Here is a 12,779-nt window from a genome sequence, read left to right as displayed (position 1 = left end):
CCTAGGCGATGTAAAAAGGAGGCATGCACCTTGAATGAAAAGTAGTATAAAGGAAGATAATATAATAGGACTATTGCAATCTGGACCCCGCGCGGCACAAATGGGACCCGTGAAAACAATGCGCCCCGTGGAGGCATACGAATTAATTTCTGGCAATAAGATAGGCTACGTCTTACGAAAGGATTAGCCTTTAATTTGGTCCTGTGTGAGCGGTTCCAATATCTTTTAAGTATAGCGACTAGGGATGGGCATAATGATTCGAGTACTCGAATCTGAATCGAGTATTAATTTTCATGATTCGAGTCGAGTAGTAAAACACGATTTTTTCGAGTACTGAAATTATACGCTTCTCGCAACTGAAAGTTAATTTACTGACGAGAATTATTGTTTTGATACTATTTTCCACTGAGGAAGCCTTGAAACCTGATTGGCCGTGTCGTGGCATACGAGACATCTACCAACGTTACTGGAAATAACACATTTCCGAAGTCATGATCATCCCACAGCGTTGTCAACAAGTGCACTGAAATCGGTATGGTCGAAAAAATATCAAAGTATCTTTAATGTGACGGATAGCAGGCATTATGTTCTTTGTGGTGGCATAAAAGATACATGATTGAACTTTGACATAGTACACTCTGTTGTGACGTCATCATGAGTGATACTCGAATACTCGACTCGACTTGAAGTGTAATACGTGATTCAGAATCGAATCACTTATATCAGGTAGTCGATTTTGCCCAGCACTAGAAGCGACCAATCATTACCCGAATTCATGAAAAAGCAACATGCTTCCGTAAAATAAAACAATAGGCAGTCTTAACTGCGATGGCGCGATGCATATGAACAATGAACATTGAACATTATTGGATATCCGTTACAATTGGCGAATGCTGGAGGTAGAACAGACAATTTTTAATACCGAAATCTCCGGAACAACTCGTAAAATGCGAAGTTGAAGGTTGCGCTACATGCAAGCCTAAATCCACTTATTCAGGACAGTTCTTTTCAGCTCTTTCAATTCAGACAGTATATAACGGAAAATTATTTCCTGCGACCGACAGCTAGCTTTTACTAATATCCGCAACTCCATGCCCCTCTGTCAAGCGAATAACACATATATGCGAATGTGTCGTAATTGATTACGCACTGATTGGTAGAAGAATGCAGTAGTTGCTCAAGGATTCTATAGCAGGATTCCTATACCACGCAGAGTGAAGTCAACTGTTATCGAACGGACAGCAGTAGTGAGTTTACGCTCCTCAATGTGTAGACAATATACAATGTCTCAGGATCAGGATGCGACAGATATTGATGTCATACTACCAATTGTATTCTGTGGAGCTGTCATGAGCATGCTCGTCGTGTTTATTCTATGCAGCGTCTTCGATTGTCGTTCGAGGTAAGATGTGTTTTGTCGAGGCTTTATGACGGACTGGATGGAAAGTCGTTCAGCACTAATCGAGTTTGAAGGCTTGCGAACAATTAATTATATTTGCTATAATAAGTAGCGGGAATTTCCAACACGATCACCAATGAAATAGTGTGGGACTGTTTATTCTTTACCTTCATTCTTCATCGAGTCAATATCTACAAGCTCGTGTGTCAAATCCCCTCTCTGTCCGTGATACGAATACGCAAGTCGGGGACAGCCAACGTTGGTCACTTGATATTGCTTCATTATATTTTATAAATATAGCTGTATCGAGTTCCTTATACGACCAAATACGAAGTAGAAGTAGCCATCCACAAACTGAAATCGCACAAGGCCGACGGCTATGACCAAATCCCATCATGGTTTTTAAAAATGATAAGCCTGCATATCGGTCAATATATGGCCCATTTTTTCAACTTCATGATGGAAAATGGAGTCTACCCAAGCTATCTAAAAAACGTTAGAGTAGTCCCTGTACACAAAGCTGGGGATAGAACTAATGTCACCAACTACCGTCCGATATCCGTTCTCCCATGCATCGGGATTGTATTCGAAAAGTTGCTCCTCTCCCGCCTGTCCTCATTCCTCGCCAAAATGTCTGTCATTTCCCCTCAACAATTTGGCTTCCGAAACAAATACCAAACCGCTCATGCCCTCCTAACAGTGGCCGAACAGTACTATGATATCTCGGAGAAGCGAAATGTGGGATGTAGCAATTTTCTCGACCTAAAAAAAGCGTTTGACTGCGTAGATCATAAAATTCTCATCTCGAAATTGGCGCGTTATGGACTTCGGGGCCCACAACTTGAGCTCATGAAAAGTTACCTCACTGGACGCCAACAAATGGTTGCGATCTCGGACACCTTGTCCTCTCCTCACCCGGTGACCTGTGGTGTGCCCCAGGGCTCAGTACTTGGACCGGTCCTTTTCACCTTATATGTCAACGACATTTTTGAAACCTCCTCATTGAACACCACACTGTTCGCTGATGATACTCACCTCCTCTCTTCCGCATCTCCGACGGCAGAGCTGGATGCCCTGACTGGTGACCAAATGCCCAAAGTCCATGAGTGGGCGGCCCAGAACAATCTTTGCATAAACGCCTCGAAATCGCAATTGCTGACAGTAAATTCAAAAAATAACCTAACCGTTAATATCGCTGGTCAGCCCGTTTCCAACACAGATAATGCCAAATATCTCGGAGTTTTACTGGACTCGAACATGTCCTGGAAGAGTCATATTCAGTCCCTAGAAACTAAATTATCACCGAAGTGCGGCCTGTTCTACAGCCTTGGGCGCTTCATGCCAGCATGGGTTCTTCTGATACTCTTTAAATCCTCAATCCAATCGAAGTTACATTATGGCATCCTCTGTTGGGGGGATGCCAGTAAAACTGCACTCAAGCCACTGCAGAAACTACAGCATAAAGTACTCCGAATCATAGCTAGGGCCCCAAAGGGGCCTGGCTGCCCATCCAATAAGTCGCTGCTGAAGAGATTCGGCGTCCTAAACATAGAAGATATGCGGAAACTAGAAATCGCCAAGTTTATGTATCAGTTTCACTGCGGTCGTTGCCCCGAATATTTCAATGACTTCTTTACCTCTGAATCAAAAGCGCACAAGTACAACACACGCGCGTCCACGTCGTCCAAATATCATATGATCGACCGAAAAGATCATCGCTCCATCAAATATGCCGGACCTGATGTGTGGAACAGTATCCCGCCGGCCATCCGACAGTCGACGAGCATGTCCACATTCAAGTCGAAATACAAGCAATTACTACTAAATAAATACAGTCCATCCTCAAGATTACCGGACCACGACTGACCTATCGATCTCGCTTCCCATGACATGCCGCCCTATTTCTTGTCGCATTCTTTTTCTATACTATCTTCTTTACTTTCATTCAGTGTACATGCCTCCTCTTTACATCGCCTAGGCCAAGGTGGGTGTCAGATTCCATAGACTACTCCTTGTCGCTTCGACATCTTCCTGTCTTTTCATTGTATCGCATTTTTGTGGTGTATTGAACTGATAAAATTGCTAATAAACCAATGATGATGATGATTATACTATGCTCGATAATCGTTTCGTTGATCGTTATGTATTTATGACTTGATGATAATTGAAAAAGGTGTAACGGTATAATAATCAGTATTTTCGTTTCACAGGGAAACCAATGACACCGTTGGAAAAACTATGTCAGCAAAAGTGTGACAACATATACCTGTGCTGCATCTGCTGAAGGCCCATTATTCACACCGAATGATGAGCAAATAATGTGTCGTTAGGAATTTGACTTAAAAGTGAAATCATAATGCCCACTCGTTGGAATGATTGCGGATGCGCACTTGCAAATTGTTACTAATTTGTCTCGTTAAGCTAAAGCTGAAAAATTCAGCTCAACACCAACTTATATTCAGACAATATTTTCTGAATAGAATCAAGGCTGAATTGATTTATATGATATGGCAAGGCTCGACGTGTAACCTTGAACTGGGCCCGAGATATCATCTTCTCTAAAAGCTTGAATAAACAGTGTTTTCAAACGATTGGCTGATACATTTCTTCCGAGGAACCAGTCATCGAACTGCTCGCAGCGTCGTGATCGGGAAGCTTTACTATTACATACAATAAATACGTGGGCATCGGTATGGCTGTGAATATGATCAATGTCTATTATCTAATCATCCCACGCAAACTTGTAGCATTCATTCAGCAAATTCCCCCAAAACAGCCCATGAAATTACAGAAATCGTCACCACTGTCTCAATTATATTCGTCGACAGTTTGTTTTGTGGCCACTGGTCGGTTCGGAATATAGGCTGGTTCTATAAGGGAAGGCGGTCCCCAGATGTGCTTTGAAGCGGCACAAACTATTATAAGTACAGATCAACTCGGTAGGCCTACTGCAGTCGTATGTAGCCTGGTGCTGGGCACAATCGAGTAACCGAATGCTTCGAGTCGAGTCGACTATTCGAGTATCACTCATTACGACGTCACACCAGACTGTACTATAGTACAGTCAAATTTGTACCTTTTATGCAACCTCAAAGAACATAATGCATGTTATCCGTCACATTACAGATACTTTGGTATTTTTCGACCATTCCGTTTTAATTGCAGTTCGCCTTGACAATGTCGTGGGATGATCATGACTTCGGAAATGTGTTATTTCCAGTAACGTTCGTAGCTTTGTACTATGTCTCGTATGCTGGGACACGGCCATCGGCCAATCAAGGTTTCAAGGCTTCCTCAGTGGAGAATATAGTATCAAAACTATAATTCTCTATAATAAATTATCTTACAGTTTTGAGAAGCGTATAATTTCAGTACTCGGAAAATCGTCTTTTACTACTAGACTCTAATCGTGAAAATATATACTCGATTTAGCTTCGAGTAGCCTTCTAGAATCGTTGTGCCCAACCCGAGTCGTATGATCGACTTCCCACTTCTGGACCAGTACTTTCTACTATGAAGGCCGAGTACCCAGCCCATGCAATATAAGGTTACGGACAGCAGAAGGCCTACTATTCAGCGCCGATGCAAACCGATATCCAAAGTTGCATGCGGCGGCTATTTTCGGCTAACCCTCTCTTTCTGAGCCTCAACATCGTGGCGTCGCATAGGGGTATAAAACGGAGTATTGGCCCATGGTACATCCTGGCTACGAGTAATCCCAATACCTGCAAGCAGCAGGACCGTAATAGCACTTCGTCAGCCCTCCAGCCCACCTTTGCGCCATACGTTTTCACAACTATCATCTCTTGTTGTCGGTAGTCAGCGTGTTATCTATGTCTTTGTCTATTGTCTAGTCACGCGTAATCGCGAAAAAAATTGGTCGAATTTGGTCAATGAAATTGGTAATTGCATACGTTGCTATCAACTTTTCAACGAAAGATGGTATCTTTAACAATACTACGCCAACATATTGTAGGCTCAAAATTGCGAATGTACATTAGGGCTGTTCAAAAATAACTTTTTTTTTTCCGATTCAAGCCGGTCCCCTCTTAAATTGTCAGGTTGCAGTAGAAAACCTTGCACACCAAATTAAAATATTAAATTAAATTAAAAAAAAAAATTTCCAAATTTTCCTGCCAACCCCATGAAATTGTTGAGCTGTCTTCAAAGACATTGCAAAACAAATTTGAGTCAATTCCGACCAGTAGAAGCGGAGTTATGTAAGTTTTACGTTGATAAATCGCGGATTATCACCGATCAAGGATAATCCGAATATTATCATCGAAAAACTCACATAACTCCGCTTCTACTGGTCGGAATTGACTCAGATTTGTTTTGCAACGTCTTTGAAGACAGCTCAACAATTTCATGGGGTTGGCAGGAAAATTTGGAATTTTTTTTTTTTTAATTTTCCATAATAAATTAAAAATTTTAATTGGGTCTGCGGAGGCCTTTACTGGTTGGAATCGAGTGAAATTTGGTGAGCAAGGTTTTCTACTGCAACCTGACGATTTAAGAGGGGACCGGCTTGATTCGGGAAAAAACAGTTATTTTTGAACAGCCCTAATGTACATTGTACAAATGGGTACCGGAATCGGAGAAGCCCTTTGGTGAACATATTGAACATTTTTAAGCACTTTTTCCATAACTCAGCTTCTCCATAACCCTGCGCTAACATAAACACCGATCTGATTGACCTGTTACAAACTATGCATCACTGATTAGTTTCCTACTAGCTCGTCGCGCATCGCCTCGACTCGTCGCGTCCCGACATGGAACCGTACCTTAACGCCTCGTCTGCGGGCGGCCAGTTGTTATCAATTACTCTGTTGCGTGTTGTTTATTTCGTGGCCGCCCAACTGCTCTAGTCAAAGGATGTTGGAATCGCTCAAACGTACCAGATCTAAAGAACTTCTTCAGTGTGACGCACACGACTCCAAGTAGCATTTCTTCACGGGGCGCAGGATTTTTCTCTACGGGTCTCATTTGTAATTTTAGGCTCACATTGCCGTGACAAGAACATTACTTGCCATGCAGCCATTTAAGCGCCTATGGACAGAGTAAAATTATATATATATATATATATCGGTGCAGGCCCTGACCGCCAGCAGTGGTCGGCAACGAATTAGCCTTCTACTTTGTCATAGTAATCATAATCACGTATGTGTTTTGAACGCCTGCATCAAGCCTTCAACTAATTCCACTTCCAGGAGTTATAATGTCACTGAAATTATACGAAGGCTTCGGTAGAAAGTAGGCCTAGTGTCGGAGTTGAGTTGCAACACATATACAATTATACATGAGTGTAATTGTCAGGGCAGTATAAACGTCTATTGCGCGATTCTTCACGGAATTAACAGTTATGCATGGAGTTGAGATGCGTCTTGCAATTTTCAATGTGGTCATCTGTTATATTTCTTGATAAACCGTGCCGAAATATATATGATACGAATCCTCGCACGTTTTATGACATTTCTTTGCCGTCAAAGCGATCAGTCTCAGCCCATGAACTAATAAGATAACGAACTTTATGACGACGGATATGGCCCTAATAGTAGGCTAATCTAGGGGTGTTCAAAGAATTTTTTTTTCAAATTTCATTGTCAAATCATCAGGTTACCTAAAAAAACGTTGCATACCAAATTTGACTCCATTCCTACCAGTAGAAGCGTATGTCAGTCAAATAGAAACTTCGGTCATTTTTGAAATAATAGTATTTACGGTGACCAACTTCGTCACATGGTCAATTGGTCATGACCAAATATCGTGCTCCAGGTATGCCTGAAGGGGCAGGGATGTCTTTTCCACTTGTTTTGATCTTGACAAGGGTCTATAGTGGATGAGTTTGGATGAAGACATCGCCAGTAAACGCATAAAAGATACGACACGGATTAGCTCGAAATTAGTCCACTGCATTGAAATAGCCACGTTGAAAGGATGGTGAGATCATTATCAAATAGAGTACTTTACGCACTGAAATTAACGACCACGAAAAGGAAATGAACTGACAAGCAGGTAAAATACGGGTAAATATATTTCTCAAGTGATAGTCATATCTATAAGTATTTTTGTCGGACCAATTTAGATTTCACGAAATCGATCCTAGTTATGCAGGGCACATACCGATTAGGGTTACCATATTTTGGAAATCTGGAAAGAGGACACTTTTCAGAATTTTCAGGCTTGCAAAACCGGAGGAAAATTCTCAAAAAATTAAAAGTTTTTGCCACTTTGTGGTCAGTTGACTAAAAAAAAGAAAAAGTCAAGGTCAACTTTCAAAATACAGTATTTTCATTTACATTGTCAGGTGGTTGACTAGATAAGAGGTCAACTTTCTCGCTCAGTGCCCAAAATACAGCATTTTTGTTCACATTATCAGGTGGTTGACTACAAAAAAAGGTCTACTTTCCGCTCAGCTCCCGAAATACCCGCCGGAGCGTCACTTCGGTGCTGATGTACGGCATCACAGGCGAATTTTGCTTTAGAGGACGTATGGTAACCCTAATACCGATGTCTCTCTGCCTTGATTCGAAGTTTTTACTAATTGCAAAGTCGCCATTCCCAAAATCTCGTCCACAGAGACATCAGTTCCATTCCTCAGCAGCTCAGTGTTAGAATATTTCTTTGCTACTTGACATTGACTGATCCAGGGCGTTAAAAATGGTGCTGATTGCAATGGAGAATGGGCTATGCCAATGAATAGTATTTATGAGTTGAAAAAGCATTTCTGGTACTTCACATAAGCGCTGATACAAGAGCTTTTTATGTGCTCGAAACTTTGCGAGCTTCAGGGAAACTAAATGGTAACCCAATACTTACCCCCACCCAATAGCAACCTAACTAAGAGATCCATCGACTACTCGGGACCTATCATCTGGAATGCATTACCACCACATATCCGTGAATTGCCTTATAATAGATTCAAAAAAGCCCTACTTGATCACCTCTTGTCGTTACACTAACACTGTTGCCCTACCTCGCCCAGACATTGCTTCATTGATCATTTGCTACCATTGTTTAATTTTTTTCTATTTTCCTTTCTTAACTAAACATTTTTTACAGCCAGACTGTTCAGAGTCAAGAGTACCTGTTTGATGCTGGTGTGATCAGACTAGATGACCTTCACGGTCTTATCGATCATTCCTATGTAATACCGAATACTGTGCACGCATATTTTCTGTACCATCATCACTGCCGTTTGTTATGTATTTTGGTTCGATGAAAATAAAGACTCTCTCTCTCTCTAAAGACTCTCTCTCTCTCTAAAGACTCTCTCTGTACTGAGCTTATTAAGCACATTAGTCATTTTCTGGTCTTTCAATATCAGATATCCGTATCGTATCTTTTTCGTTTACTGGCGATGTCTTCTTCCAAACTCCTGCATAGGCCCTTGTCAAGATCGAAACAAGTGGAAAATACATCCCTGCTTCTTCAGGCATACCTGGTACTCGATTTTTGGTCATGTCGGTGTCACGAAATTAGTCACTGTATTAGATACTATTATTTCAAAAATGACGGAAATCTTAATTTGACTGACCTCGGCTTCTACTGGTTGGAATTGATTCAAAGTTGGTATGCAACGTTTTGTTTACAGTAAGGGCATTTTATGAAATATTTCACAAATCTGTGAACTATATTGTTACCAAACAATTTCTTCACCAATATGTCTGTCAAGGTCTCTTATAACATGTGTTAAAATGTTGAAGTTCAACTCTTGTGGGAAACCCAGAAAAAAAGCTGTTAAATTTGACAACTTTGAAAAAATAAAAAAAAATTGAAAAAATTGAAAATTCTTTTTTATCTGCTATAAGTAACCAAGGATGGGTTTAATAATGGTTTTTCATGTTTCTCATGATTGTTAAAATTTACATTTTACTACAGGCTGTTTTGTGGAAATATATGTAAAAGTATGGCACTGAGGGCATAGTTATCTAGTCATAAGTACACCGTTCAGTAATTCGACACCGAACGATTCAACAAATTCTGTATACTGTAATACTGGGTAACACACACATATATAGGCTTAAAACCAGTTCAGTAATTCCTTAAATACAGTTCTAAGCCATGCAGCAAGGTCTAAAACGGTATTTTCTGTATCATTCCGTTCTATAAGAGGGACGCAATTGTACCGAAGTAAAAAAGCGGCTATGAATCCAGCACGGCCCTGTGTTAGTTCATGGTCAATATTGTTACTGAATGGTTCGTCGCTGTTTCACCATGATTTCTGATCCTTGGCATATGCATCAGTTTGGATCAGACGCTCATCTATCCAGGTAACACACTATGAGCAGCGGTTTGGGTTATTAATAAAGCCAACGATCCTGAGTTTCAACATTCCAACTGGAATGGCTGGATTAAGAGAATCAATGGTAATGATGCAAAACAGCGCGCACAGATCGAGTTCCTTCCAGTTATTGAAGGAGACCCTGATGACCTCAAAACATTCTTCGCCAGTCTTAAAGAGTGCACACAGCGCGTTGGGGTAGCTATAGTGACCGTCGATCTTCCGATTCGACTGAAGGCTATATATATAATGAAGCAGACAAATTTGTCAGTCATTCCAAGGTTGAGTGGTTTTCACCTATTGAAATCTTATCTTGGACCGATTGGTGACAACATGGAATATTCTGGGCTACTAGATGTGATCCAGTTGATCTTTGCTGGAAGCACAACAACCATCCACATCATGGATGGAGGATGTTTTGACGAGGCAGTCCCTCCTCACCTCCTCGTCGATGCAGCAATCTATCAACATACCATGGAAATTGCCTTAACTGAGGATAAGCGTGGTGACATGAAGTCCTTCATGGAAAAGGTGACTGGTGGAGAAATGGGAGCCAGATACTGTGACCCAGTATTGCGAGTATTTGAGCGAAGGTTTGAAGAAACGTTCAATCGATTCGCAAAAAGAGGAAGAACACCTGCACTCTAGACAGAGTACCAATACATGGTAGATATGCCCAATGTCTTTATCAGAACCGAGTGACTCGCAGACCACGATGGGAATCTGTCCTGCATTGTTACCAAGATGCTTCACACCGGCAGGCCATCATCAACGGTTCTCAAACTTTTTTTTGGCACGCCTCTTGATAAAAAATTTCGCCCCCCTCTTATCGTCATATCGAAAAGTATTAAAAAGAGCAACCAATGTTTTCAACCCCAATGCATTGTTTGGTGGCGCGGGAGGTAGGCTATTTATGGCTGTTGAGACACTTCTCAAATATGCAGTTGCAGTTGAATAATTTATTAAACATAACCATGTGCAATGATAACATGTAGCACATAGATATTTTAGCGATTTTGATGCCTAACCCCTTTTATTACCCCACTAGATCTTAGCTCGAACGGACCTGACCACAACCTTAAATCAAAATCCAATGGCAGCTACACGCATTTACCAGTTACACTTCATTCAGGGACATCTTCTGATTAGTGCAAGGTTCGGTATCACTCAAAATCTAGCATCAGTGTGTGGATGGTACGGCGGAACTATGACATTTCAAATCGAAAAGCCTAATTAGGATTATTTCCATTGTTGAAACTGGAGGTTTCTGCACAAATTAAACTCATTCCGAGTTCAAGAAATTCATTTCTCTCAGGCGGCTTCGCGCCTCCCTTCAGATGCTTCCATGACCCCCACCCCCAGTTTGAGAACGTCTGCCGCCCACGGGAACCACGTTGGTGAACCCGCAGAGGAAGAATGAGCAACAGCTTTTCTGGCCACAGATGTTGGGTTCCCACTCTCAGTAATCTGTCAGTTGTCAACCGGCGAATGGAGGAGGACGTCAGCAGACATGTACCCATTCACAGAGAGCTTACCAAGACACAGATTAAGCGAGATGCAGGGGCCATTGAACTTGTCCTAAAATGCTTTGAAGAAATGAAGCCATTCGTCAACGATGGATAAAAGGGGTTGCTCATGTATTTCTCAACTGGATTCACAAGTATACGGTTGATGACGTAGTCGAAATACTGAGGGAGCAGCTGAATTTAGGATGGCCATTGGCCATGTAGATCAACCTGGATGAAAAGTCAGTGACGCCGACCATGGTTGTCATGTCAAAGGTGAAGGCAGGGTTTTAATGACTCGAGTCACGATTTTTTATGACTCGACTTGCCTCGAGTCATTTTCTAAAAATACGGATCTGTGTATTGACTCGACTTCTCGAGTCATTGCGCATGGGTCGAACCAAGTCATATGACATTGATATGAGCCTGATGAGCTGTTGCAGTTCAGAAGCTATAGTTGTCATAAAGATTGCAACAACCGAATATACAGCTGCAAGAAGAATGAGGTCACGTGCATTTCAGCCTGTGGAGTAGGTAAAGACCCTATAATGCAATAATTGCAGTTACGATGATGTTGAGTCCGAAGAAGGCATAGGCAATGCCTGTTGAAATGCCTGATATTGTGCATGTGAAATAAGCTACCTCTTCGGTGAACATAGCTATATAAAAGTGGGTGTGGCGTTTTTCACAAAGCAGAGCCTGTAGTGAATTAAAAGTGTTAACAATCAATTGAGAATCATGGAAAACCATTATTAAACACGTCCTAAGTTACTTATGGGCGATAAAGATTTTTTTTATTTCATTTATTTATTTTTTAATTCGTCAAATTCACAAAGCAGAGCCTGCAGTGAATTATAAGTGTTAACAATCAATTGAGAATCATGGAACATCATTATTAAACACGTCCTAAGTTACTTATGGGCGATGAATATTTTTTTTATTTTTATTTTTAATTCGTCAAATTTAACAGCTTTTTGGGGGGTTTCCCACTAGAGTTGAACTTCAACATTTTAACACATGTTATTACACACCTTAACAAACATATTGGTGAAGAAATTGTTTGGTAACAATATAGTTCACAGATTTTCACAAGTTTCCCTTACTATTAGGTAACCTGACGATTTGACAACCAAGCCGATGAAATTTGAAGAATTTTTTTTGAACACTCCTACTAATCACTAAGGCTATTGCGGTGCGAGCACGCAAGACAGATTCGTCTGGGACAGGTCAAACAACCAAATGTAGAGATGACCCTAGTAATCACCAACGCTATTGCGGTGCGAGCACGCGCGGCAGATTCGTCTGAGACAGGTCAAACAACTAAACGTAGAGATGTTAGTACTCCAAGTCGTTTCGACACCTTCCTATCTTTTCATTGTATCGCAGTTTTGTGGTGTTTTTAAATGATGAAAATATTAATAAACCGATACTGATACTTTTTCTCTATCATCAATGTTGCCGTTTTTTCTTCTTCTGTATATCGTTTGAATAAGAAAAGTCTCCACCTGTCTCTGTTCCACATGCGTCTGTGAAATAATCTTTGCCTCCATACATTCCCGAAATATGTTAAATTCATGCGTGTACTTTAGTA

General features: G+C 41.1%; 1 long non-coding RNA gene across 1 annotated transcript; it reads left to right on the top strand.

Annotated features, from left to right (window-relative positions):
• Window positions 1-470: 470 nt before the first annotated feature.
• Window positions 471-3,987, top strand: LOC145448993 (uncharacterized). The gene is made up of 2 exons (XR_013918095.1): window positions 471-1,402; window positions 3,610-3,987. It is a non-coding gene; the product is annotated as an uncharacterized LOC145448993 (long non-coding RNA).
• Window positions 3,988-12,779: the final 8,792 nt, after the last annotated feature.

This window comes from Botryllus schlosseri, chromosome 10 (assembly GCF_051294905.1).
Source record: "Botryllus schlosseri isolate E-star chromosome 10, Bs_hap1, whole genome shotgun sequence".
Classification (NCBI taxonomy): domain Eukaryota; kingdom Metazoa; phylum Chordata; class Ascidiacea; order Stolidobranchia; family Styelidae; genus Botryllus; species Botryllus schlosseri.
This window is presented reverse-complemented; position numbering and strand designations above follow the sequence as displayed.